General features: G+C 43.2%; 14 non-coding genes across 14 annotated transcripts; all 14 read right to left on the bottom strand.

Moving 5' to 3' along the window:
* Window positions 1-1,608: 1,608 nt before the first annotated feature.
* trnam-cau (transfer RNA methionine (anticodon CAU)) lies at window positions 1,609-1,681 on the bottom strand. Its single transcript has one exon. It is a non-coding gene; the product is annotated as a tRNA-Met (tRNA).
* Window positions 1,682-1,877: 196 nt separating this feature from the next.
* Window positions 1,878-1,948, bottom strand: trnag-gcc (transfer RNA glycine (anticodon GCC)). Its single transcript has one exon. It is a non-coding gene; the product is annotated as a tRNA-Gly (tRNA).
* A 3,420-nt stretch (window positions 1,949-5,368) lies between these two features.
* Window positions 5,369-5,439, bottom strand: trnag-gcc (transfer RNA glycine (anticodon GCC)). Its single transcript has one exon. It is a non-coding gene; the product is annotated as a tRNA-Gly (tRNA).
* Window positions 5,440-9,479: 4,040 nt separating this feature from the next.
* trnag-gcc (transfer RNA glycine (anticodon GCC)) lies at window positions 9,480-9,550 on the bottom strand. Its single transcript has one exon. It is a non-coding gene; the product is annotated as a tRNA-Gly (tRNA).
* Window positions 9,551-10,689: 1,139 nt separating this feature from the next.
* trnam-cau (transfer RNA methionine (anticodon CAU)) lies at window positions 10,690-10,762 on the bottom strand. Its single transcript has one exon. It is a non-coding gene; the product is annotated as a tRNA-Met (tRNA).
* A 196-nt stretch (window positions 10,763-10,958) lies between these two features.
* trnag-gcc (transfer RNA glycine (anticodon GCC)) lies at window positions 10,959-11,029 on the bottom strand. Its single transcript has one exon. It is a non-coding gene; the product is annotated as a tRNA-Gly (tRNA).
* A 4,516-nt stretch (window positions 11,030-15,545) lies between these two features.
* trnag-gcc (transfer RNA glycine (anticodon GCC)) lies at window positions 15,546-15,616 on the bottom strand. Its single transcript has one exon. It is a non-coding gene; the product is annotated as a tRNA-Gly (tRNA).
* Window positions 15,617-18,239: 2,623 nt separating this feature from the next.
* On the bottom strand, window positions 18,240-18,312 carry trnam-cau (transfer RNA methionine (anticodon CAU)). Its single transcript has one exon. It is a non-coding gene; the product is annotated as a tRNA-Met (tRNA).
* A 196-nt stretch (window positions 18,313-18,508) lies between these two features.
* trnag-gcc (transfer RNA glycine (anticodon GCC)) lies at window positions 18,509-18,579 on the bottom strand. Its single transcript has one exon. It is a non-coding gene; the product is annotated as a tRNA-Gly (tRNA).
* Window positions 18,580-20,317: 1,738 nt separating this feature from the next.
* trnag-gcc (transfer RNA glycine (anticodon GCC)) lies at window positions 20,318-20,388 on the bottom strand. The gene has a single exon. It is a non-coding gene; the product is annotated as a tRNA-Gly (tRNA).
* A 1,139-nt stretch (window positions 20,389-21,527) lies between these two features.
* trnam-cau (transfer RNA methionine (anticodon CAU)) lies at window positions 21,528-21,600 on the bottom strand. The gene has a single exon. It is a non-coding gene; the product is annotated as a tRNA-Met (tRNA).
* A 196-nt stretch (window positions 21,601-21,796) lies between these two features.
* Window positions 21,797-21,867, bottom strand: trnag-gcc (transfer RNA glycine (anticodon GCC)). The gene has a single exon. It is a non-coding gene; the product is annotated as a tRNA-Gly (tRNA).
* Window positions 21,868-24,490: 2,623 nt separating this feature from the next.
* Window positions 24,491-24,563, bottom strand: trnam-cau (transfer RNA methionine (anticodon CAU)). The gene has a single exon. It is a non-coding gene; the product is annotated as a tRNA-Met (tRNA).
* A 196-nt stretch (window positions 24,564-24,759) lies between these two features.
* trnag-gcc (transfer RNA glycine (anticodon GCC)) lies at window positions 24,760-24,830 on the bottom strand. Its single transcript has one exon. It is a non-coding gene; the product is annotated as a tRNA-Gly (tRNA).
* Window positions 24,831-27,536: the final 2,706 nt, after the last annotated feature.

Raw genomic sequence — 27,536 nt, 5'->3', positions numbered from 1 at the left:
CATCACATCTATCCTCATCACCACTGAACTACCGAGGCTGAGGGAAAAAGCATGCTAAATTGAAAAAATGTAAACATCTTTTCGCATTTCACAAAGGCAATAGCATTGACGCCCTTAATTGAGTCTTCATTAATTGTCTTCAGACTATTGAGGTTAGTACTTGGGACAGAATGTTTTGTTGGATGGTAAAACAGTTTCGGAGGCTGCGCCAACGAGGCTGAGGGAATGTGCCTGCTAAATTGAAAAACAATTGTAAACACCTTTTCGCATTTCATAAAGACAATAGCATTGACACACTTAATTGGGTCTTCATTAATTGTCCTGAGAATAAATAGAAGGCTGAGACCTCTGTTACTGCATATCAGTCAGTCAAGCTGAGACTTTTAAAGAGGCGCTTGCATTGGCCGGGAATCGAACCCGGCTCTCCCGCGTGGCAGGCGAGAATTCGACCATTGAACCACCAATGCCCACGTATTGGAAAAAGGAGTTCCATTGAAGACACCATCGCGTGTAGACAGAATCTTTTTCTTGATGGTCCATCACTACTACATACTAAACCACATACTAACCTCATCACCACTGAACTACCAATGCCCACATTGTGTTCCACTGCAACACTGGACAGTCGCACTAATGACATTTGTACTTGGGACAGAATGTTTTGTTGAAAGGTAAAACTGTTTCGGAAGCTGTCCACCCATCACGTCTACTCAACAGATGGAGAGAAGGTAGAAATGTCTTAAAACATCTTTATAGCATACCTTCCCTTTTTCCTTTGTTCTGTTTCATGCCCTTCTAGTGGTGTGAAAATTTGCAGGTGTTGAAATCTAAGCTCCTTGACTGGCACACATCTTGGGTATTAGACAGGGGAGCGCAATTCCTGGATGTCCGCTTTAGTTCGGCTTGAATTTTAGGTTTTATATATGCTTTAAGCATCTAGAGTTCACGGAAAAAAACACTTGTTCTCCTAAAGCCTTTATTCCTTTGTCCTTTGCATTACCAATGCTCTCTCTAGAAGGTAGAGGACTGCACATATGTCCAAGCTGGCCATTCTACAATAGACCTGCCTCGTGTCAGGCTTGACAAAAAATGTAAACACCTCATCACATCTATCCTCATCACCACTGAACTACCGAGGCTGAGGGAAAAAGCATGCTAAATTGAAAAGATGTAAACATCTGTTCGCATTTCACAAAGGCAATAGCATTGACGCCCTTAATTGAGTCTTCATTAATTGTCTTCAGACTAATGAGGTTAGTACTTGGGACAGAATGTTTTGTTGTAAAACAGTTTCGGAGGCTGCCCAGCCCTCACGTCTACTGAAGAGATGGAGAGAAGGTAGAACTGTCTCAAAACATCTTTATAGCATACCCTCCCTTTTTCCTTTGTTCTGTTTCATGTCATTGTAGTGGTGTGAAAATGTGCAGGTGTTGAAGTCTAAGCTCCTTGACTGGCACAAATTTCGGTACTAGAGAGGGGAGCTGGAGTTCACGGAAAGAACACTTGTTTTGCTGAAGACTTTATTCCTTTGACCTTTGGATTACCAATGCTGTCTCTGGAAGGTAGAGGACCGCACATATGTCGAAGCTGTCCATTCTACGAAAAACCTGCCTCGTGTGAGGCTTGAACTCACGACCTTCAGATTATGAGACTGACGCGCTGCCAACTGCGCCAACGAGGCTGAGGGAATGCGCCTGCTAAATTGAAAAACAATTGTAAACACCTTTTCGCATTTCATAAAGACAATAGCATTGACACACTTAATTGGGTCTTCATTAATTGTCCTGAGAATAAATAGAAGGCTGAGACCTCTGTTACTGCATATCAGTCAATCAAGCTGCGCTCATTTTGAGTTGTGAGACTTTTAAAGAGGTGCTTGCATTGGCCGGGAATCGAACCCGGGTCTCCCGCGTGGCAGGCAAGAATTCGACCACTGAACCACCAATGCCCACGTGTTGGAAAAAGGAGTTCCATTGAAGATGCCATCGCGTGTAGACAGAATCTTTTTCTTGATGGTCCATCAGTACTACATACTAAACCACATACTAACCACATCACCACTGAACTACCAATGCCCACATTGTGTTCCACTGCACCACTGGACAGTCGCACTAATGACATTTGTACTTGGGACAGAATGTTTTGCTGAAAGGTAAAACAGTTTCGGAAACTGCCCAACCCTCGTGTCTACTCAAGAGATGGAGAGAAGGTAGAAGTGTCTTAAATCATCTTTATAGCATACCTTCCTTTTTCCCGTTGTTGTGTTTCATGCCATTCTAGTGGGGTGAGAATTTGCAGATGCAGAGGCGAGAATTCGACCACTGAACCACCAATGCCCATGTGCCGGAGAAAGGAGTTCCATTGAAGACGCCATCGCGTGTAGACAGAATGTTTTTTGATGGTCCATCAGTACTACGTACTAAACCACACACTAACCTCATCACCACTGAACTACCAATGCCCACATTGTGTTCCACTGCACCTCTGGACAGTCACACTAATGAAGTTAGTACTTGGGACAGAATGTTTTGTTGGAAAACTGTTTCGGAAGCTGTCCACCCATCACGTCTACTCAAGAGATGGAGAGAAGGTAGAAATGTTTTAAAACATCTTTATAGCATACCTTCCCTTTTTCCTTTGTTCTGTTTCATGCCCTTCTAGTGGTGTGAAAATTTGCAGGTGTTGAAATCTAAGCTCCTTGACTGGCACACATCTTGGGTATTAGACAGGGGAGCGCAATTCCTGGATGTCCGCTTTAGTTTGGGTTGAATTTTAGGTTTTATATATGCTTTAAGCATCTAGAGTTCACGGAAAAAAACACTTGTTCTCCTAAAGCCTTTATTCCTTTGTCCTTTGCATTACCAATGCTCTCTCTAGAAGGTAGAGGACTGCACATATGTCCAAGCTGGCCATTCTACAATAGACCTGCCTCGTGTCAGGCTTGACAAAAAATGTAAACACCTCATCACATCTATCCTCATCACCACTGAACTACCGAGGCTGAGGGAAAAAGCATGCTAAATTGAAAAAATGTAAACATCTTTTCGCATTTCACAAAGGCAATAGCATTGACGCCCTTAATTGAGTCTTCATTAATTGTCTTCAGACTATTGAGGTTAGTACTTGGGACAGGATGTTTTGTTGGATGGTAAAACAGTTTCGGAGGCTGCCCAGCCCTCACGTCTACTCAAGAGATGGAGAGAAGGTAGAACTGTCTCAAAACATCTTTATAGCATACCCTCCCTTTTTCCTTTGTTCTGTTTCATGTCATTCTAGTGGTGTGAAAATGTGCAGGTGTTGAAGTCTAAGCTCCTTGACTGGCACAAATCTCGGTACTAGAGAGGGGAGCTGGAGTTCACGGAAAGAACACTTGTTGTGCTGAAGACTTTATTCCTTTGACCTTTGGATTACCAATGCTGTCTCTGGAAGGTAGAGGACCGCACATATGTCGAAGCTGTCCATTCTACGAAAAACCTGCCTCGTGTGAGGCTTGAACTCACGACCTTCAGATTATGAGACTGACGCGCCAACGAGGCTGAGGGAATGCTCCTGCTAAATTGAAAAACAATTGTAAACACCTTTTCGCATTTCATAAAGACAATAGCATTGACACACTTAATTGGGTCTTCATTAATTGTCCTGAGAATAAATAGAAGGCTGAGACCTCTGTTACTGCATATCAGTCAGTCAAGCTGAGACTTTTAAAGAGGCGCTTGCAGCCTAAACCACATACTAACCTCATCACCACTGAACTACCAATGCCCACATTGTGTTCCACTGCACCACTGGACAGTCGCACTAATGATATTTGTACTTGGGACAGAATGTTTTGCTGAAAGGTAAAACAGTTTCGGAAACTGCCCAACCCTCGTGTCTACTCAAGAGATGGAGAGAAGGTAGAAGTGTCTTAAATCATCTTTATAGCATACCTTCCTTTTTCCCTTTGTTGTGTTTCATGCCATTCTAGTGGGGTGAGAATTTGCAGATGCAGAGGCGAGAATTCGACCACTGAACCACCAATGCCCATGTGCCGGAGAAAGGAGTTCCATTGAAGACGCCATCGCGTGTAGACAGAATGTTTTTTGATGGTCCATCAGTACTACGTACTAAACCACACACTAACCTCATCACCACTGAACTACCAATGCCCACATTGTGTTCCACTGCACCTCTGGACAGTCACACTAATGAAGTTAGTACTTGGGACAGAATGTTTTGTTGGAAAACTGTTTCGGAAGCTGTCCACCCATCACGTCTACTCAAGAGATGGAGAGAAGGTAGAAATGTTTTAAAACATCTTTATAGCATACCTTCCCTTTTTCCTTTGTTCTGTTTCATGCCCTTCTAGTGGTGTGAAAATTTGCAGGTGTTGAAATCTAAGCTCCTTGACTGGCACACATCTTGGGTATTAGACAGGGGAGCGCAATTCCTGGATGTCCGCTTTAGTTTGGGTTGAATTTTAGGTTTTATATATGCTTTAAGCATCTAGAGTTCACGGAAAAAAACACTTGTTCTCCTAAAGCCTTTATTCCTTTGTCCTTTGCATTACCAATGCTCTCTCTAGAAGGTAGAGGACTGCACATATGTCCAAGCTGGCCATTCTACAATAGACCTGCCTCGTGTCAGGCTTGACAAAAAATGTAAACACCTCATCACATCTATCCTCATCACCACTGAACTACCGAGGCTGAGGGAAAAAGCATGCTAAATTGAAAAAATGTAAACATCTTTTCGCATTTCACAAAGGCAATAGCATTGACGCCCTTAATTGAGTCTTCATTAATTGTCTTCAGACTAATGAGGTTAGTACTTGGGACAGAATGTTTTGTTGTAAAACAGTTTCGGAGGCTGCCCAGCCCTCAAATCTACTCCAGAGATGGAGAGAAGGTAGAACTGTCTCAAAACATCTTTATAGCATACCCTCCCTTTTTCCTTTGTTCTGTTTCATGTCATTCTAGTGGTGTGAAAATTTGCAGGTGTTGAAGTCTAAGCTCCTTGACTGGCACAAATCTCGGTACTAGAGAGGGGAGCTGGAGTTCACGGAAAGAACACTTGTTGTGCTGAAGACTTTATGCCTTTGACCTTTGGATTACCAATGCTGTCTCTGGAAGGTAGAGGACCGCACATATGTCGAAGCTGTCCATTCTACAAAAAACCTGCCTCGTGTGAGGCTTGAACTCACGACCTTCAGATTATGAGACTGACGCGCTGCCAACTGTTAATTGTAAACACCTTTTCGCATTTCATAAAGACAATAGCATTGACACACTTAATTGGGTCTTCATTAATTGTCCTGAGAATAAATAGAAGGCTGAGACCTCTGTTACTGCATATCAGTCGGTCAAGCTGAGACTTTTAAAGAGGCGCTTGCATTGGCCGGGAATCGAACCCAGGTCTCCCGCGTGGCAGGCGAGAATTCGACCACTGAACCACCAATGCCCACGTGTTGTAAAAAGGAGTTCCATTGAAGACGCCATCGCGTGTAGACAGAATCTTTTTCTTGATGGTCCATCAGTACTACATACTAAACCACATACTAACCTCATCACCACTGAGCTACCAATGCCCACATTGTGTTCCACTGCACCACTGGACAGTCGCACTAATGACATTTGTACTTGGGACAGAATGTTTTGCTGAAAGGTAAAACAGTTTCGGAAACTGCCCAACCCTCGTGTCTACTCAAGAGATGGAGAGAAGGTAGAAGTGTCTTAAATCATCTTTATAGCATACCTTCCTTTTTCCCTTTGTTGTGTTTCATGCCATTCTAGTGGGGTGAGAATTTGCAGATGCAGAGGCGAGAATTCGACCACTGAACCACCAATGCCCATGTGCCGGAGAAAGGAGTTCCATTGAAGACGCCATCGCGTGTAGACAGAATGTTTTTTGATGGTCCATCAGTACTACGTACTAAACCACACACTAACCTCATCACCACTGAACTACCAATGCCCACATTGTGTTCCACTGCACCTCTGGACAGTCACACTAATGAAGTTAGTACTTGGGACAGAATGTTTTGTTGGAAAACTGTTTCGGAAGCTGTCCACCCATCACGTCTACTCAAGAGATGGAGAGAAGGTAGAAATGTTTTAAAACATCTTTATAGCATACCTTCCCTTTTTCCTTTGTTCTGTTTCATGCCCTTCTAGTGGTGTGAAAATTTGCAGGTGTTGAAATCTAAGCTCCTTGACTGGCACACATCTTGGGTATTAGACAGGGGAGCGCAATTCCTGGATGTCCGCTTTAGTTTGGGTTGAATTTTAGGTTTTATATATGCTTTAAGCATCTAGAGTTCACGGAAAAAAACACTTGTTCTCCTAAAGCCTTTATTCCTTTGTCCTTTGCATTACCAATGCTCTCTCTAGAAGGTAGAGGACTGCACATATGTCCAAGCTGGCCATTCTACAATAGACCTGCCTCGTGTCAGGCTTGACAAAAAATGTAAACACCTCATCACATCTATCCTCATCACCACTGAACTACCGAGGCTGAGGGAAAAAGCATGCTAAATTGAAAAAATGTAAACATCTTTTCGCATTTCACAAAGGCAATAGCATTGACGCCCTTAATTGAGTCTTCATTAATTGTCTTCAGACTATTGAGGTTAGTACTTGGGACAGAATGTTTTGTTGGATGGTAAAACAGTTTCGGAGGCTGCGCCAACGAGGCTGAGGGAATGTGCCTGCTAAATTGAAAAACAATTGTAAACACCTTTTCGCATTTCATAAAGACAATAGCATTGACACACTTAATTGGGTCTTCATTAATTGTCCTGAGAATAAATAGAAGGCTGAGACCTCTGTTACTGCATATCAGTCAGTCAAGCTGAGACTTTTAAAGAGGCGCTTGCATTGGCCGGGAATCGAACCCGGCTCTCCCGCGTGGCAGGCGAGAATTCGACCATTGAACCACCAATGCCCACGTATTGGAAAAAGGAGTTCCATTGAAGACACCATCGCGTGTAGACAGAATCTTTTTCTTGATGGTCCATCAGTACTACATACTAAACCACATACTAACCTCATCACCACTGAACTACCAATGCCCACATTGTGTTCCACTGCAACACTGGACAGTCGCACTAATGACATTTGTACTTGGGACAGAATGTTTTGTTGAAAGGTAAAACTGTTTCGGAAGCTGTCCACCCATCACGTCTACTCAACAGATGGAGAGAAGGTAGAAATGTCTTAAAACATCTTTATAGCATACCTTCCCTTTTTCCTTTGTTCTGTTTCATGCCCTTCTAGTGGTGTGAAAATTTGCAGGTGTTGAAATCTAAGCTCCTTGACTGGCACACATCTTGGGTATTAGACAGGGGAGCGCAATTCCTGGATGTCCGCTTTAGTTCGGCTTGAATTTTAGGTTTTATATATGCTTTAAGCATCTAGAGTTCACGGAAAAAAACACTTGTTCTCCTAAAGCCTTTATTCCTTTGTCCTTTGCATTACCAATGCTCTCTCTAGAAGGTAGAGGACTGCACATATGTCCAAGCTGGCCATTCTACAATAGACCTGCCTCGTGTCAGGCTTGACAAAAAATGTAAACACCTCATCACATCTATCCTCATCACCACTGAACTACCGAGGCTGAGGGAAAAAGCATGCTAAATTGAAAAGATGTAAACATCTGTTCGCATTTCACAAAGGCAATAGCATTGACGCCCTTAATTGAGTCTTCATTAATTGTCTTCAGACTAATGAGGTTAGTACTTGGGACAGAATGTTTTGTTGTAAAACAGTTTCGGAGGCTGCCCAGCCCTCACGTCTACTCAAGAGATGGAGAGAAGGTAGAACTGTCTCAAAACATCTTTATAGCATACCCTCCCTTTTTCCTTTGTTCTGTTTCATGTCATTCTAGTGGTGTGAAAATGTGCAGGTGTTGAAGTCTAAGCTCCTTGACTGGCACAAATCTCGGTACTAGAGGGGCGAGAATTCGACCACTGAACCACCAATGCCCACGTGTTGGAAAAAGGAGTTCCATTGAAGACGCCATCGCGTGTAGACAGAATCTTTTTCTTGATGGTCCATCAGTACTACATACTAAACCACATACTAACCTCATCACCACTGAACTACCAATGCCCACATTGTGTTCCACTGCACCACTGGACAGTCGCACTAATGACATTTGTACTTGGGACAGAATGTTTTGCTGAAAGGTAAAACAGTTTCGGAAACTGCCCAACCCTCGTGTCTACTCAAGAGATGGAGAGAAGGTAGAAGTGTCTTAAATCATCTTTATAGCATACCTTCCTTTTTCCCTTTGTTGTGTTTCATGCCATTCTAGTGGGGTGAGAATTTGCAGATGCAGAGGCGAGAATTCGACCACTGAACCACCAATGCCCATGTGCCGGAGAAAGGAGTTCCATTGAAGACGCCATCGCGTGTAGACAGAATGTTTTTTGATGGTCCATCAGTACTACGTACTAAACCACACACTAACCTCATCACCACTGAACTACCAATGCCCACATTGTGTTCCACTGCACCTCTGGACAGTCACACTAATGAAGTTAGTACTTGGGACAGAATGTTTTGTTGGAAAACTGTTTCGGAAGCTGTCCACCCATCACGTCTACTCAAGAGATGGAGAGAAGGTAGAAATGTTTTAAAACATCTTTATAGCATACCTTCCCTTTTTCCTTTGTTCTGTTTCATGCCCTTCTAGTGGTGTGAAAATTTGCAGGTGTTGAAATCTAAGCTCCTTGACTGGCACACATCTTGGGTATTAGACAGGGGAGCGCAATTCCTGGATGTCCGCTTTAGTTTGGGTTGAATTTTAGGTTTTATATATGCTTTAAGCATCTAGAGTTCACGGAAAAAAACACTTGTTCTCCTAAAGCCTTTATTCCTTTGTCCTTTGTCCTAATTGAGTCTTCATTAATTGTCTTCAGACTATTGAGGTTAGTACTTGGGACAGAATGTTTTGTTGGATGGTAAAACAGTTTCGGAGGCTGCCCAGCCCTCACGTCTACTCAAGAGATGGAGAGAAGGTAGAACTGTCTCAAAACATCTTTATAGCATACCCTCCCTTTTTCCTTTGTTCTGTTTCATGTCATTCTAGTGGTGTGAAAATGTGCAGGTGTTGAAGTCTAAGCTCTTTGACTGGCACAAATCTCGGTACTAGAGAGGGGAGCTGGAGTTCACGGAAAGAACACTTGTTGTGCTGAAGACTTTATGCCTTTGACCTTTGGATTACCAATGCTGTCTCTGGAAGGTAGAGGACCGCACATATGTCGAAGCTGTCCATTCTACAAAAAACCTGCCTCGTGTGAGGCTTGAACTCACGACCTTCAGATTATGAGACTGACGCGCTGCCAACTGTTAATTGTAAACACCTTTTCGCATTTCATAAAGACAATAGCATTGACACACTTAATTGGGTCTTCATTAATTGTCCTGAGAATAAATAGAAGGCTGAGACCTCTGTTACTGCATATCAGTCTGTCAAGCTGAGACTTTTAAAGAGGCGCTTGCATTGGCCGGGAATCGAACCCGGGTCTCCCGCGTGGCAGGCGAGAATTCGACCACTGAACCACCAATGCCCACGTGTTGTAAAAAGGAGTTCCATTGAAGACGCCATCGCGTGTAGACAGAATGTTTTTTGATGGTCCATCAGTACTACGTACTAAACCACACACTAACCTCATCACCACTGAACTACCAATGCCCACATTGTGTTCCACTGCACCTCTGGACAGTCACACTAATGAAGTTAGTACTTGGGACAGAATGTTTTGTTGGAAAACTGTTTCGGAAGCTGTCCACCCATCACGTCTACTCAAGAGATGGAGAGAAGGTAGAAATGTTTTAAAACATCTTTATAGCATACCTTCCCTTTTTCCTTTGTTCTGTTTCATGCCCTTCTAGTGGTGTGAAAATTTGCAGGTGTTGAAATCTAAGCTCCTTGACTGGCACACATCTTGGGTATTAGACAGGGGAGCGCAATTCCTGGATGTCCGCTTTAGTTTGGGTTGAATTTTAGGTTTTATATATGCTTTAAGCATCTAGAGTTCACGGAAAAAAACACTTGTTCTCCTAAAGCCTTTATTCCTTTGTCCTTTGCATTACCAATGCTCTCTCTAGAAGGTAGAGGACTGCACATATGTCCAAGCTGGCCATTCTACAATAGACCTGCCTCGTGTCAGGCTTGACAAAAAATGTAAACACCTCATCACATCTATCCTCATCACCACTGAACTACCGAGGCTGAGGGAAAAAGCATGCTAAATTGAAAAAATGTAAACATCTTTTCGCATTTCACAAAGGCAATAGCATTGCCCCCCCTCATTGAGTCTTCATCAATTGTCTTCAGACTATTGAGGTTAGTACTTGGGACAGAATGTTTTGTTGGATGGTAAAACAGTTTCGGAGGCTGCCCAGCCCTCACGTCTACTCAAGAGATGGAGAGAAGGTAGAACTGTCTCAAAACATCTTTATAGCATACCCTCCCTTTTTCCTTTGTTCTGTTTCATGTCATTCTAGTGGTGTGAAAATGTGCAGGTGTTGAAGTCTAAGCTCCTTGACTGGCACAAATCTCGGTACTAGAGAGGGGAGCTGGAGTTCACGGAAAGAACACTTGTTGTGCTGAAGACTTTATTCCTTTGACCTTTGGATTACCAATGCTGTCTCTGGAAGGTAGAGGACCGCACATATGTCGAAGCTGTCCATTCTACGAAAAACCTGCCTCGTGTGAGGCTTGAACTCACGACCTTCAGATTATGAGACTGACGCGCTGCCAACTGCGCCAACGAGGCTGAGGGAATGCGCCTGCTAAATTGAAAAACAATTGTAAACACCTTTTCGCATTTCATAAAGACAATAGCATTGACACACTTAATTGGGTCTTCATTAATTGTCCTGAGAATAAATAGAAGGCTGAGACCTCTGTTACTGCATATCAGTCAGTCAAGCTGCGCTCATTTTGAGTTGTGAGACTTTTAAAGAGGTGCTTGCATTGGCCGGGAATCGAACCCGGGTCTCCCGCGTGGCAGGCGAGAATTCGACCACTGAACCACCAATGCCCACGTGTTGGAAAAAGGAGTTCCATTGAAGACGCCATCGCGTGTAGACAGAATCTTTTTCTTGATGGTCCATCAGTACTACATACTAAACCACATACTAACCTCATCACCACTGAACTACCAATGCCCACATTGTGTTCCACTGCACCACTGGACAGTCGCACTAATGACATTTGTACTTGGGACAGAATGTTTTGCTGAAAGGTAAAACAGTTTCGGAAACTGCCCAACCCTCGTGTCTACTCAAGAGATGGAGAGAAGGTAGAAGTGTCTTAAATCATCTTTATAGCATACCTTCCTTTTTCCCTTTGTTGTGTTTCATGCCATTCTAGTGGGGTGAGAATTTGCAGATGCAGAGGCGAGAATTCGACCACTGAACCACCAATGCCCATGTGCCGGAGAAAGGAGTTCCATTGAAGACGCCATCGCGTGTAGACAGAATGTTTTTTGATGGTCCATCAGTACTACGTACTAAACCACACACTAACCTCATCACCACTGAACTACCAATGCCCACATTGTGTTCCACTGCACCTCTGGACAGTCACACTAATGAAGTTAGTACTTGGGACAGAATGTTTTGTTGGAAAACTGTTTCGGAAGCTGTCCACCCATCACGTCTACTCAAGAGATGGAGAGAAGGTAGAAATGTTTTAAAACATCTTTATAGCATACCTTCCCTTTTTCCTTTGTTCTGTTTCATGCCCTTCTAGTGGTGTGAAAATTTGCAGGTGTTGAAATCTAAGCTCCTTGACTGGCACACATCTTGGGTATTAGACAGGGGAGCGCAATTCCTGGATGTCCGCTTTAGTTTGGGTTGAATTTTAGGTTTTATATATGCTTTAAGCATCTAGAGTTCACGGAAAAAAACACTTGTTCTCCTAAAGCCTTTATTCCTTTGTCCTTTGCATTACCAATGCTCTCTCTAGAAGGTAGAGGACTGCACATATGTCCAAGCTGGCCATTCTACAATAGACCTGCCTCGTGTCAGGCTTGACAAAAAATGTAAACACCTCATCACATCTATCCTCATCACCACTGAACTACCGAGGCTGAGGGAAAAAGCATGCTAAATTGAAAAAATGTAAACATCTTTTCGCATTTCACAAAGGCAATAGCATTGACGCCCTTAATTGAGTCTTCATTAATTGTCTTCAGACTATTGAGGTTAGTACTTGGGACAGAATGTTTTGTTGGATGGTAAAACAGTTTCGGAGGCTGCGCCAACGAGGCTGAGGGAATGTGCCTGCTAAATTGAAAAACAATTGTAAACACCTTTTCGCATTTCATAAAGACAATAGCATTGACACACTTAATTGGGTCTTCATTAATTGTCCTGAGAATAAATAGAAGGCTGAGACCTCTGTTACTGCATATCAGTCAGTCAAGCTGAGACTTTTAAAGAGGCGCTTGCATTGGCCGGGAATCGAACCCGGCTCTCCCGCGTGGCAGGCGAGAATTCGACCATTGAACCACCAATGCCCACGTATTGGAAAAAGGAGTTCCATTGAAGACACCATCGCGTGTAGACAGAATCTTTTTCTTGATGGTCCATCACTACTACATACTAAACCACATACTAACCTCATCACCACTGAACTACCAATGCCCACATTGTGTTCCACTGCAACACTGGACAGTCGCACTAATGACATTTGTACTTGGGACAGAATGTTTTGTTGAAAGGTAAAACTGTTTCGGAAGCTGTCCACCCATCACGTCTACTCAACAGATGGAGAGAAGGTAGAAATGTCTTAAAACATCTTTATAGCATACCTTCCCTTTTTCCTTTGTTCTGTTTCATGCCCTTCTAGTGGTGTGAAAATTTGCAGGTGTTGAAATCTAAGCTCCTTGACTGGCACACATCTTGGGTATTAGACAGGGGAGCGCAATTCCTGGATGTCCGCTTTAGTTCGGCTTGAATTTTAGGTTTTATATATGCTTTAAGCATCTAGAGTTCACGGAAAAAAACACTTGTTCTCCTAAAGCCTTTATTCCTTTGTCCTTTGCATTACCAATGCTCTCTCTAGAAGGTAGAGGACTGCACATATGTCCAAGCTGGCCATTCTACAATAGACCTGCCTCGTGTCAGGCTTGACAAAAAATGTAAACACCTCATCACATCTATCCTCATCACCACTGAACTACCGAGGCTGAGGGAAAAAGCATGCTAAATTGAAAAGATGTAAACATCTGTTCGCATTTCACAAAGGCAATAGCATTGACGCCCTTAATTGAGTCTTCATTAATTGTCTTCAGACTAATGAGGTTAGTACTTGGGACAGAATGTTTTGTTGTAAAACAGTTTCGGAGGCTGCCCAGCCCTCACGTCTACTGAAGAGATGGAGAGAAGGTAGAACTGTCTCAAAACATCTTTATAGCATACCCTCCCTTTTTCCTTTGTTCTGTTTCATGTCATTGTAGTGGTGTGAAAATGTGCAGGTGTTGAAGTCTAAGCTCCTTGACTGGCACAAATTTCGGTACTAGAGAGGGGAGCTGGAGTTCACGGAAAGAACACTTGTTTTGCTGAAGACTTTATTCCTTTGACCTTTGGATTACCAATGCTGTCTCTGGAAGGTAGAGGACCGCACATATGTCGAAGCTGTCCATTCTACGAAAAACCTGCCTCGTGTGAGGCTTGAACTCACGACCTTCAGATTATGAGACTGACGCGCCAACGAGGCTGAGGGAATGCTCCTGCTAAATTGAAAAACAATTGTAAACACCTTTTCGCATTTCATAAAGACAATAGCATTGACACACTTAATTGGGTCTTCATTAATTGTCCTGAGAATAAATAGAAGGCTGAGACCTCTGTTACTGCATATCAGTCAGTCAAGCTGAGACTTTTAAAGAGGCGCTTGCAGCCTAAACCACATACTAACCTCATCACCACTGAACTACCAATGCCCACATTGTGTTCCACTGCACCACTGGACAGTCGCACTAATGATATTTGTACTTGGGACAGAATGTTTTGCTGAAAGGTAAAACAGTTTCGGAAACTGCCCAACCCTCGTGTCTACTCAAGAGATGGAGAGAAGGTAGAAGTGTCTTAAATCATCTTTATAGCATACCTTCCTTTTTCCCTTTGTTGTGTTTCATGCCATTCTAGTGGGGTGAGAATTTGCAGATGCAGAGGCGAGAATTCGACCACTGAACCACCAATGCCCATGTGCCGGAGAAAGGAGTTCCATTGAAGACGCCATCGCGTGTAGACAGAATGTTTTTTGATGGTCCATCAGTACTACGTACTAAACCACACACTAACCTCATCACCACTGAACTACCAATGCCCACATTGTGTTCCACTGCACCTCTGGACAGTCACACTAATGAAGTTAGTACTTGGGACAGAATGTTTTGTTGGAAAACTGTTTCGGAAGCTGTCCACCCATCACGTCTACTCAAGAGATGGAGAGAAGGTAGAAATGTTTTAAAACATCTTTATAGCATACCTTCCCTTTTTCCTTTGTTCTGTTTCATGCCCTTCTAGTGGTGTGAAAATTTGCAGGTGTTGAAATCTAAGCTCCTTGACTGGCACACATCTTGGGTATTAGACAGGGGAGCGCAATTCCTGGATGTCCGCTTTAGTTTGGGTTGAATTTTAGGTTTTATATATGCTTTAAGCATCTAGAGTTCACGGAAAAAAACACTTGTTCTCCTAAAGCCTTTATTCCTTTGTCCTTTGCATTACCAATGCTCTCTCTAGAAGGTAGAGGACTGCACATATGTCCAAGCTGGCCATTCTACAATAGACCTGCCTCGTGTCAGGCTTGACAAAAAATGTAAACACCTCATCACATCTATCCTCATCACCACTGAACTACCGAGGCTGAGGGAAAAAGCATGCTAAATTGAAAAAATGTAAACATCTTTTCGCATTTCACAAAGGCAATAGCATTGACGCCCTTAATTGAGTCTTCATTAATTGTCTTCAGACTAATGAGGTTAGTACTTGGGACAGAATGTTTTGTTGTAAAACAGTTTCGGAGGCTGCCCAGCCCTCAAATCTACTCAAGAGATGGAGAGAAGGTAGAACTGTCTCAAAACATCTTTATAGCATACCCTCCCTTTTTCCTTTGTTCTGTTTCATGTCATTCTAGTGGTGTGAAAATTTGCAGGTGTTGAAGTCTAAGCTCCTTGACTGGCACAAATCTCGGTACTAGAGAGGGGAGCTGGAGTTCACGGAAAGAACACTTGTTGTGCTGAAGACTTTATGCCTTTGACCTTTGGATTACCAATGCTGTCTCTGGAAGGTAGAGGACCGCACATATGTCGAAGCTGTCCATTCTACAAAAAACCTGCCTCGTGTGAGGCTTGAACTCACGACCTTCAGATTATGAGACTGACGCGCTGCCAACTGTTAATTGTAAACACCTTTTCGCATTTCATAAAGACAATAGCATTGACACACTTAATTGGGTCTTCATTAATTGTCCTGAGAATAAATAGAAGGCTGAGACCTCTGTTACTGCATATCAGTCAGTCAAGCTGAGACTTTTAAAGAGGCGCTTGCATTGGCCGGGAATCGAACCCAGGTCTCCCGCGTGGCAGGCGAGAATTCGACCACTGAACCACCAATGCCCACGTGTTGTAAAAAGGAGTTCCATTGAAGACGCCATCGCGTGTAGACAGAATCTTTTTCTTGATGGTCCATCAGTACTACATACTAAACCACATACTAACCTCATCACCACTGAGCTACCAATGCCCACATTGTGTTCCACTGCACCACTGGACAGTCGCACTAATGACATTTGTACTTGGGACAGAATGTTTTGCTGAAAGGTAAAACAGTTTCGGAAACTGCCCAACCCTCGTGTCTACTCAAGAGATGGAGAGAAGGTAGAAGTGTCTTAAATCATCTTTATAGCATACCTTCCTTTTTCCCTTTGTTGTGTTTCATGCCATTCTAGTGGGGTGAGAATTTGCAGATGCAGAGGCGAGAATTCGACCACTGAACCACCAATGCCCATGTGCCGGAGAAAGGAGTTCCATTGAAGACGCCATCGCGTGTAGACAGAATGTTTTTTGATGGTCCATCAGTACTACGTACTAAACCACACACTAACCTCATCACCACTGAACTACCAATGCCCACATTGTGTTCCACTGCACCTCTGGACAGTCACACTAATGAAGTTAGTACTTGGGACAGAATGTTTTGTTGGAAAACTGTTTCGGAAGCTGTCCACCCATCACGTCTACTCAAGAGATGGAGAGAAGGTAGAAATGTTTTAAAACATCTTTATAGCATACCTTCCCTTTTTCCTTTGTTCTGTTTCATGCCCTTCTAGTGGTGTGAAAATTTGCAGGTGTTGAAATCTAAGCTCCTTGACTGGCACACATCTTGGGTATTAGACAGGGGAGCGCAATTCCTGGATGTCCGCTTTAGTTTGGGTTGAATTTTAGGTTTTATATATGCTTTAAGCATCTAGAGTTCACGGAAAAAAACACTTGTTCTCCTAAAGCCTTTATTCCTTTGTCCTTTGCATTACCAATGCTCTCTCTAGAAGGTAGAGGACTGCACATATGTCCAAGCTGGCCATTCTACAATAGACCTGCCTCGTGTCAGGCTTGACAAAAAATGTAAACACCTCATCACATCTATCCTCATCACCACTGAACTACCGAGGCTGAGGGAAAAAGCATGCTAAATTGAAAAAATGTAAACATCTTTTCGCATTTCACAAAGGCAATAGCATTGACGCCCTTAATTGAGTCTTCATTAATTGTCTTCAGACTATTGAGGTTAGTACTTGGGACAGAATGTTTTGTTGGATGGTAAAACAGTTTCGGAGGCTGCGCCAACGAGGCTGAGGGAATGTGCCTGCTAAATTGAAAAACAATTGTAAACACCTTTTCGCATTTCATAAAGACAATAGCATTGACACACTTAATTGGGTCTTCATTAATTGTCCTGAGAATAAATAGAAGGCTGAGACCTCTGTTACTGCATATCAGTCAGTCAAGCTGAGACTTTTAAAGAGGCGCTTGCATTGGCCGGGAATCGAACCCGGCTCTCCCGCGTGGCAGGCGAGAATTCGACCATTGAACCACCAATGCCCACGTATTGGAAAAAGGAGTTCCATTGAAGACACCATCGCGTGTAGACAGAATCTTTTTCTTGATGGTCCATCAGTACTACATACTAAACCACATACTAACCTCATCACCACTGAACTACCAATGCCCACATTGTGTTCCACTGCAACACTGGACAGTCGCACTAATGACATTTGTACTTGGGACAGAATGTTTTGTTGAAAGGTAAAACTGTTTCGGAAGCTGTCCACCCATCACGTCTACTCAACAGATGGAGAGAAGGTAGAAATGTCTTAAAACATCTTTATAGCATACCTTCCCTTTTTCCTTTGTTCTGTTTCATGCCCTTCTAGTGGTGTGAAAATTTGCAGGTGTTGAAATCTAAGCTCCTTGACTGGCACACATCTTGGGTATTAGACAGGGGAGCGCAATTCCTGGATGTCCGCTTTAGTTCGGCTTGAATTTTAGGTTTTATATATGCTTTAAGCATCTAGAGTTCACGGAAAAAAACACTTGTTCTCCTAAAGCCTTTATTCCTTTGTCCTTTGCATTACCAATGCTCTCTCTAGAAGGTAGAGGACTGCACATATGTCCAAGCTGGCCATTCTACAATAGACCTGCCTCGTGTCAGGCTTGACAAAAAATGTAAACACCTCATCACATCTATCCTCATCACCACTGAACTACCGAGGCTGAGGGAAAAAGCATGCTAAATTGAAAAAATGTAAACATCTGTTCGCATTTCACAAAGGCAATAGCATTGACGCCCTTAATTGAGTCTTCATTAATTGTCTTCAGACTAATGAGGTTAGTACTTGGGACAGAATGTTTTGTTGTAAAACAGTTTCGGAGGCTGCCCAGCCCTCACGTCTACTCAAGAGATGGAGAGAAGGTAGAACTGTCTCAAAACATCTTTATAGCATACCCTCCCTTTTTCCTTTGTTCTGTTTCATGTCATTCTAGTGGTGTGAAAATGTGCAGGTGTTGAAGTCTAAGCTCCTTGACTGGCACAAATCTCGGTACTAGAGAGGGGAGCTGGAGTTCACGGAAAGAACACTTGTTGTGCTGAAGACTTTATGCCTTTGACCTTTGGATTACCAATGCTGTCTCTGGAAGGTAGAGGACCGCACATATGTCGAAGCTGTCCATTCTACAAAAAACCTGCCTCGTGTGAGGCTTGAACTCACGACCTTCAGATTATGAGACTGACGCGCTTCCAACTGCGCCAACGAGGCTGAGGGAATGCGCCTGCTAAATTGAAAAACAATTGTAAACACCTTTTCGCATTTCATAAAGACAATAGCATTGACACACTTAATTGGGTCTTCATTAATTGTCCTGAGAATAAATAGAAGGCTGAGACCTCTGTTACTGCATATCAGTCAATCAAGCTGCGCTCATTTTGAGTTGTGAGACTTTTAAAGAGGTGCTTGCATTGACCGGGAATCGAACCCGGGTCTCCCGCGTGGCAGGCGAGAATTCGACCACTGAACCACCAATGCCCACGTGTTGGAAAAAGGAGTTCCATTGAAGACGCCATCGCGTGTAGACAGAATCTTTTTCTTGATGGTCCATCAGTACTACATACTAAACCACATACTAACCTCATCACCACTGAACTACCAATGCCCACATTGTGTTCCACTGCACCACTGGACAGTCGCACTAATGACATTTGTACTTGGGACAGAATGTTTTGCTGAAAGGTAAAACAGTTTCGGAAACTGCCCAACCCTCGTGTCTACTCAAGAGATGGAGAGAAGGTAGAAGTGTCTTAAATCATCTTTATAGCATACCTTCCTTTTTCCCTTTGTTGTGTTTCATGCCATTCTAGTGGGGTGAGAATTTGCAGATGCAGAGGCGAGAATTCGACCACTGAACCACCAATGCCCATGTGCCGGAGAAAGGAGTTCCATTGAAGACGCCATCGCGTGTAGACAGAATGTTTTTTGATGGTCCATCAGTACTACGTACTAAACCACACACTAACCTCATCACCACTGAACTACCAATGCCCACATTGTGTTCCACTGCACCTCTGGACAGTCACACTAATGAAGTTAGTACTTGGGACAGAATGTTTTGTTGGAAAACTGTTTCGGAAGCTGTCCACCCATCACGTCTACTCAAGAGATGGAGAGAAGGTAGAAATGTTTTAAAACATCTTTATAGCATACCTTCCCTTTTTCCTTTGTTCTGTTTCATGCCCTTCTAGTGGTGTGAAAATTTGCAGGTGTTGAAATCTAAGCTCCTTGACTGGCACACATCTTGGGTATTAGACAGGGGAGCGCAATTCCTGGATGTCCGCTTTAGTTTGGGTTGAATTTTAGGTTTTATATATGCTTTAAGCATCTAGAGTTCACGGAAAAAAACACTTGTTCTCCTAAAGCCTTTATTCCTTTGTCCTTTGCATTACCAATGCTCTCTCTAGAAGGTAGAGGACTGCACATATGTCCAAGCTGGCCATTCTACAATAGACCTGCCTCGTGTCAGGCTTGACAAAAAATGTAAACACCTCATCACATCTATCCTCATCACCACTGAACTACCGAGGCTGAGGGAAAAAGCATGCTAAATTGAAAAAATGTAAACATCTTTTCGCATTTCACAAAGGCAATAGCATTGACGCCCTTAATTGAGTCTTCATTAATTGTCTTCAGACTATTGAGGTTAGTACTTGGGACAGAATGTTTTGTTGGATGGTAAAACAGTTTCGGAGGCTGCCCAGCCCTCACGTCTACTCAAGAGATGGAGAGAAGGTAGAACTGTCTCAAAACATCTTTATAGCATACCCTCCCTTTTTCCTTTGTTCTGTTTCATGTCATTCTAGTGGTGTGAAAATGTGCAGGTGTTGAAGTCTAAGCTCTTTGACTGGCACAAATCTCGGTACTAGAGAGGGGAGCTGGAGTTCACGGAAAGAACACTTGTTGTGCTGAAGACTTTATGCCTTTGACCTTTGGATTACCAATGCTGTCTCTGGAAGGTAGAGGACCGCACATATGTCGAAGCTGTCCATTCTACAAAAAACCTGCCTCGTGTGAGGCTTGAACTCACGACCTTCAGATTATGAGACTGACGCGCTGCCAACTGTTAATTGTAAACACCTTTTCGCATTTCATAAAGACAATAGCATTGACACACTTAATTGGGTCTTCATTAATTGTCCTGAGAATAAATAGAAGGCTGAGACCTCTGTTACTGCATATCAGTCTGTCAAGCTGAGACTTTTAAAGAGGCGCTTGCATTGGCCGGGAATCGAACCCGGGTCTCCCGCGTGGCAGGCGAGAATTCGACCACTGAACCACCAATGCCCACGTGTTGTAAAAAGGAGTTCCATTGAAGACGCCATCGCGTGTAGACAGAATGTTTTTTGATGGTCCATCAGTACTACGTACTAAACCACACACTAACCTCATCACCACTGAACTACCAATGCCCACATTGTGTTCCACTGCACCTCTGGACAGTCACACTAATGAAGTTAGTACTTGGGACAGAATGTTTTGTTGGAAAACTGTTTCGGAAGCTGTCCACCCATCACGTCTACTCAAGAGATGGAGAGAAGGTAGAAATGTTTTAAAACATCTTTATAGCATACCTTCCCTTTTTCCTTTGTTCTGTTTCATGCCCTTCTAGTGGTGTGAAAATTTGCAGGTGTTGAAATCTAAGCTCCTTGACTGGCACACATCTTGGGTATTAGACAGGGGAGCGCAATTCCTGGATGTCCGCTTTAGTTTGGGTTGAATTTTAGGTTTTATATATGCTTTAAGCATCTAGAGTTCACGGAAAAAAACACTTGTTCTCCTAAAGCCTTTATTCCTTTGTCCTTTGCATTACCAATGCTCTCTCTAGAAGGTAGAGGACTGCACATATGTCCAAGCTGGCCATTCTACAATAGACCTGCCTCGTGTCAGGCTTGACAAAAAATGTAAACACCTCATCACATCTATCCTCATCACCACTGAACTACCGAGGCTGAGGGAAAAAGCATGCTAAATTGAAAAAATGTAAACATCTTTTCGCATTTCACAAAGGCAATAGCATTGCCCCCCCTCATTGAGTCTTCATCAATTGTCTTCAGACTATTGAGGTTAGTACTTGGGACAGAATGTTTTGTTGGATGGTAAAACAGTTTCGGAGGCTGCCCAGCCCTCACGTCTACTCAAGAGATGGAGAGAAGGTAGAACTGTCTCAAAACATCTTTATAGCATACCCTCCCTTTTTCCTTTGTTCTGTTTCATGTCATTCTAGTGGTGTGAAAATGTGCAGGTGTTGAAGTCTAAGCTCCTTGACTGGCACAAATCTCGGTACTAGAGAGGGGAGCTGGAGTTCACGGAAAGAACACTTGTTGTGCTGAAGACTTTATTCCTTTGACCTTTGGATTACCAATGCTGTCTCTGGAAGGTAGAGGACCGCACATATGTCGAAGCTGTCCATTCTACGAAAAACCTGCCTCGTGTGAGGCTTGAACTCACGACCTTCAGATTATGAGACTGACGCGCTGCCAACTGCGCCAACGAGGCTGAGGGAATGCGCCTGCTAAATTGAAAAACAATTGTAAACACCTTTTCGCATTTCATAAAGACAATAGCATTGACACACTTAATTGGGTCTTCATTAATTGTCCTGAGAATAAATAGAAGGCTGAGACCTCTGTTACTGCATATCAGTCAGTCAAGCTGCGCTCATTTTGAGTTGTGAGACTTTTAAAGAGGTGCTTGCATTGGCCGGGAATCGAACCCGGGTCTCCCGCGTGGCAGGCGAGAATTCGACCACTGAACCACCAATGCCCACGTGTTGGAAAAAGGAGTTCCATTGAAGACGCCATCGCGTGTAGACAGAATCTTTTTCTTGATGGTCCATCAGTACTACATACTAAACCACATACTAACCTCATCACCACTGAACTACCAATGCCCACATTGTGTTCCACTGCACCACTGGACAGTCGCACTAATGACATTTGTACTTGGGACAGAATGTTTTGCTGAAAGGTAAAACAGTTTCGGAAACTGCCCAACCCTCGTGTCTACTCAAGAGATGGAGAGAAGGTAGAAGTGTCTTAAATCATCTTTATAGCATACCTTCCTTTTTCCCTTTGTTGTGTTTCATGCCATTCTAGTGGGGTGAGAATTTGCAGATGCAGAGGCGAGAATTCGACCACTGAACCACCAATGCCCATGTGCCGGAGAAAGGAGTTCCATTGAAGACGCCATCGCGTGTAGACAGAATGTTTTTTGATGGTCCATCAGTACTACGTACTAAACCACACACTAACCTCATCACCACTGAACTACCAATGCCCACATTGTGTTCCACTGCACCTCTGGACAGTCACACTAATGAAGTTAGTACTTGGGACAGAATGTTTTGTTGGAAAACTGTTTCGGAAGCTGTCCACCCATCACGTCTACTCAAGAGATGGAGAGAAGGTAGAAATGTTTTAAAACATCTTTATAGCATACCTTCCCTTTTTCCTTTGTTCTGTTTCATGCCCTTCTAGTGGTGTGAAAATTTGCAGGTGTTGAAATCTAAGCTCCTTGACTGGCACACATCTTGGGTATTAGACAGGGGAGCGCAATTCCTGGATGTCCGCTTTAGTTTGGGTTGAATTTTAGGTTTTATATATGCTTTAAGCATCTAGAGTTCACGGAAAAAAACACTTGTTCTCCTAAAGCCTTTATTCCTTTGTCCTTTGCATTACCAATGCTCTCTCTAGAAGGTAGAGGACTGCACATATGTCCAAGCTGGCCATTCTACAATAGACCTGCCTCGTGTCAGGCTTGACAAAAAATGTAAACACCTCATCACATCTATCCTCATCACCACTGAACTACCGAGGCTGAGGGAAAAAGCATGCTAAATTGAAAAAATGTAAACATCTTTTCGCATTTCACAAAGGCAATAGCATTGACGCCCTTAATTGAGTCTTCATTAATTGTCTTCAGACTATTGAGGTTAGTACTTGGGACAGAATGTTTTGTTGGATGGTAAAACAGTTTCGGAGGCTGCGCCAACGAGGCTGAGGGAATGTGCCTGCTAAATTGAAAAACAATTGTAAACACCTTTTCGCATTTCATAAAGACAATAGCATTGACACACTTAATTGGGTCTTCATTAATTGTCCTGAGAATAAATAGAAGGCTGAGACCTCTGTTACTGCATATCAGTCAGTCAAGCTGAGACTTTTAAAGAGGCGCTTGCATTGGCCGGGAATCGAACCCGGCTCTCCCGCGTGGCAGGCGAGAATTCGACCATTGAACCACCAATGCCCACGTATTGGAAAAAGGAGTTCCATTGAAGACACCATCGCGTGTAGACAGAATCTTTTTCTTGATGGTCCATCACTACTACATACTAAACCACATACTAACCTCATCACCACTGAACTACCAATGCCCACATTGTGTTCCACTGCAACACTGGACAGTCGCACTAATGACATTTGTACTTGGGACAGAATGTTTTGTTGAAAGGTAAAACTGTTTCGGAAGCTGTCCACCCATCACGTCTACTCAACAGATGGAGAGAAGGTAGAAATGTCTTAAAACATCTTTATAGCATACCTTCCCTTTTTCCTTTGTTCTGTTTCATGCCCTTCTAGTGGTGTGAAAATTTGCAGGTGTTGAAATCTAAGCTCCTTGACTGGCACACATCTTGGGTATTAGACAGGGGAGCGCAATTCCTGGATGTCCGCTTTAGTTCGGCTTGAATTTTAGGTTTTATATATGCTTTAAGCATCTAGAGTTCACGGAAAAAAACACTTGTTCTCCTAAAGCCTTTATTCCTTTGTCCTTTGCATTACCAATGCTCTCTCTAGAAGGTAGAGGACTGCACATATGTCCAAGCTGGCCATTCTACAATAGACCTGCCTCGTGTCAGGCTTGACAAAAAATGTAAACACCTCATCACATCTATCCTCATCACCACTGAACTACCGAGGCTGAGGGAAAAAGCATGCTAAATTGAAAAGATGTAAACATCTGTTCGCATTTCACAAAGGCAATAGCATTGACGCCCTTAATTGAGTCTTCATTAATTGTCTTCAGACTAATGAGGTTAGTACTTGGGACAGAATGTTTTGTTGTAAAACAGTTTCGGAGGCTGCCCAGCCCTCACGTCTACTGAAGAGATGGAGAGAAGGTAGAACTGTCTCAAAACATCTTTATAGCATACCCTCCCTTTTTCCTTTGTTCTGTTTCATGTCATTGTAGTGGTGTGAAAATGTGCAGGTGTTGAAGTCTAAGCTCCTTGACTGGCACAAATTTCGGTACTAGAGAGGGGAGCTGGAGTTCACGGAAAGAACACTTGTTTTGCTGAAGACTTTATTCCTTTGACCTTTGGATTACCAATGCTGTCTCTGGAAGGTAGAGGACCGCACATATGTCGAAGCTGTCCATTCTACGAAAAACCTGCCTCGTGTGAGGCTTGAACTCACGACCTTCAGATTATGAGACTGACGCGCTGCCAACTGCGCCAACGAGGCTGAGGGAATGCGCCTGCTAAATTGAAAAACAATTGTAAACACCTTTTCGCATTTCATAAAGACAATAGCATTGACACACTTAATTGGGTCTTCATTAATTGTCCTGAGAATAAATAGAAGGCTGAGACCTCTGTTACTGCATATCAGTCAATCAAGCTGCGCTCATTTTGAGTTGTGAGACTTTTAAAGAGGTGCTTGCATTGGCCGGGAATCGAACCCGGGTCTCCCGCGTGGCAGGCAAGAATTCGACCACTGAACCACCAATGCCCACGTGTTGGAAAAAGGAGTTCCATTGAAGATGCCATCGCGTGTAGACAGAATCTTTTTCTTGATGGTCCATCAGTACTACATACTAAACCACATACTAACCACATCACCACTGAACTACCAATGCCCACATTGTGTTCCACTGCACCACTGGACAGTCGCACTAATGACATTTGTACTTGGGACAGAATGTTTTGCTGAAAGGTAAAACAGTTTCGGAAACTGCCCAACCCTCGTGTCTACTCAAGAGATGGAGAGAAGGTAGAAGTGTCTTAAATCATCTTTATAGCATACCTTCCTTTTTCCCGTTGTTGTGTTTCATGCCATTCTAGTGGGGTGAGAATTTGCAGATGCAGAGGCGAGAATTCGACCACTGAACCACCAATGCCCATGTGCCGGAGAAAGGAGTTCCATTGAAGACGCCATCGCGTGTAGACAGAATGTTTTTTGATGGTCCATCAGTACTACGTACTAAACCACACACTAACCTCATCACCACTGAACTACCAATGCCCACATTGTGTTCCACTGCACCTCTGGACAGTCACACTAATGAAGTTAGTACTTGGGACAGAATGTTTTGTTGGAAAACTGTTTCGGAAGCTGTCCACCCATCACGTCTACTCAAGAGATGGAGAGAAGGTAGAAATGTTTTAAAACATCTTTATAGCATACCTTCCCTTTTTCCTTTGTTCTGTTTCATGCCCTTCTAGTGGTGTGAAAATTTGCAGGTGTTGAAATCTAAGCTCCTTGACTGGCACACATCTTGGGTATTAGACAGGGGAGCGCAATTCCTGGATGTCCGCTTTAGTTTGGGTTGAATTTTAGGTTTTATATATGCTTTAAGCATCTAGAGTTCACGGAAAAAAACACTTGTTCTCCTAAAGCCTTTATTCCTTTGTCCTTTGCATTACCAATGCTCTCTCTAGAAGGTAGAGGACTGCACATATGTCCAAGCTGGCCATTCTACAATAGACCTGCCTCGTGTCAGGCTTGACAAAAAATGTAAACACCTCATCACATCTATCCTCATCACCACTGAACTACCGAGGCTGAGGGAAAAAGCATGCTAAATTGAAAAAATGTAAACATCTTTTCGCATTTCACAAAGGCAATAGCATTGACGCCCTTAATTGAGTCTTCATTAATTGTCTTCAGACTATTGAGGTTAGTACTTGGGACAGGATGTTTTGTTGGATGGTAAAACAGTTTCGGAGGCTGCCCAGCCCTCACGTCTACTCAAGAGATGGAGAGAAGGTAGAACTGTCTCAAAACATCTTTATAGCATACCCTCCCTTTTTCCTTTGTTCTGTTTCATGTCATTCTAGTGGTGTGAAAATGTGCAGGTGTTGAAGTCTAAGCTCCTTGACTGGCACAAATCTCGGTACTAGAGAGGGGAGCTGGAGTTCACGGAAAGAACACTTGTTGTGCTGAAGACTTTATTCCTTTGACCTTTGGATTACCAATGCTGTCTCTGGAAGGTAGAGGACCGCACATATGTCGAAGCTGTCCATTCTACGAAAAACCTGCCTCGTGTGAGGCTTGAACTCACGACCTTCAGATTATGAGACTGACGCGCCAACGAGGCTGAGGGAATGCTCCTGCTAAATTGAAAAACAATTGTAAACACCTTTTCGCATTTCATAAAGACAATAGCATTGACACACTTAATTGGGTCTTCATTAATTGTCCTGAGAATAAATAGAAGGCTGAGACCTCTGTTACTGCATATCAGTCAGTCCAGCTGAGACTTTTAAAGAGGCGCTTGCAGCCTAAACCACATACTAACCTCATCACCACTGAACTACCAATGCCCACATTGTGTTCCACTGCACCACTGGACAGTCGCACTAATGACATTTGTACTTGGGACAGAATGTTTTGCTGAAAGGTAAAACAGTTTCGGAAACTGCCCAACCCTCGTGTCTACTCAAGAGATGGAGAGAAGGTAGAAGTGTCTTAAATCATCTTTATAGCATACCTTCCTTTTTCCCTTTGTTGTGTTTCATGCCATTCTAGTGGGGTGAGAATTTGCAGATGCAGAGGCGAGAATTCGACCACTGAACCACCAATGCCCATGTGCCGGAGAAAGGAGTTCCATTGAAGACGCCATCGCGTGTAGACAGAATGTTTTTTGATGGTCCATCAGTACTACGTACTAAACCCAACACTAACCTCATCACCACTGAACTACCAATGCCCACATTGTGTTCCACTGCACCTCTGGACAGTCACACTAATGAAGTTAGTACTTGGGACAGAATGTTTTGTTGGAAAACTGTTTCGGAAGCTGTCCACCCATCACGTCTACTCAAGAGATGGAGAGAAGGTAGAAATGTCTTAAAACATCTTTATAGCATACCTTCCCTTTTTCCTTTGTTCTGTTTCATGCCCTTCTAGTGGTGTGAAAATTTGCAGGTGTTGAAATCTAAGCTCCTTGACTGGCACACATCTTGGGTATTAGACAGGGGAGCGCAATTCCTGGATGTCCGCTTTAGTTTGGGTTGAATTTTAGGTTTTATATATGCTTTAAGCATCTAGAGTTCACGGAAAAAAACACTTGTTCTCCTAAAGCCTTTATTCCTTTGTCCTTTGCATTACCAATGCTCTCTCTAGAAGGTAGAGGACTGCACATATGTCCAAGCTGGCCATTCTACAATAGACCTGCCTCGTGTCAGGCTTGACAAAAAATGTAAACACCTCATC

The sequence above is a fragment of the Channa argus genome, unplaced genomic scaffold, assembly GCF_033026475.1.
Source record: "Channa argus isolate prfri unplaced genomic scaffold, Channa argus male v1.0 Contig022, whole genome shotgun sequence".
Classification (NCBI taxonomy): Eukaryota; Metazoa; Chordata; class Actinopteri; order Anabantiformes; family Channidae; genus Channa; species Channa argus.
The sequence above is the reverse complement of the archived record's forward strand: the minus strand, read 5'-3'. Positions and strand labels throughout refer to the sequence as shown.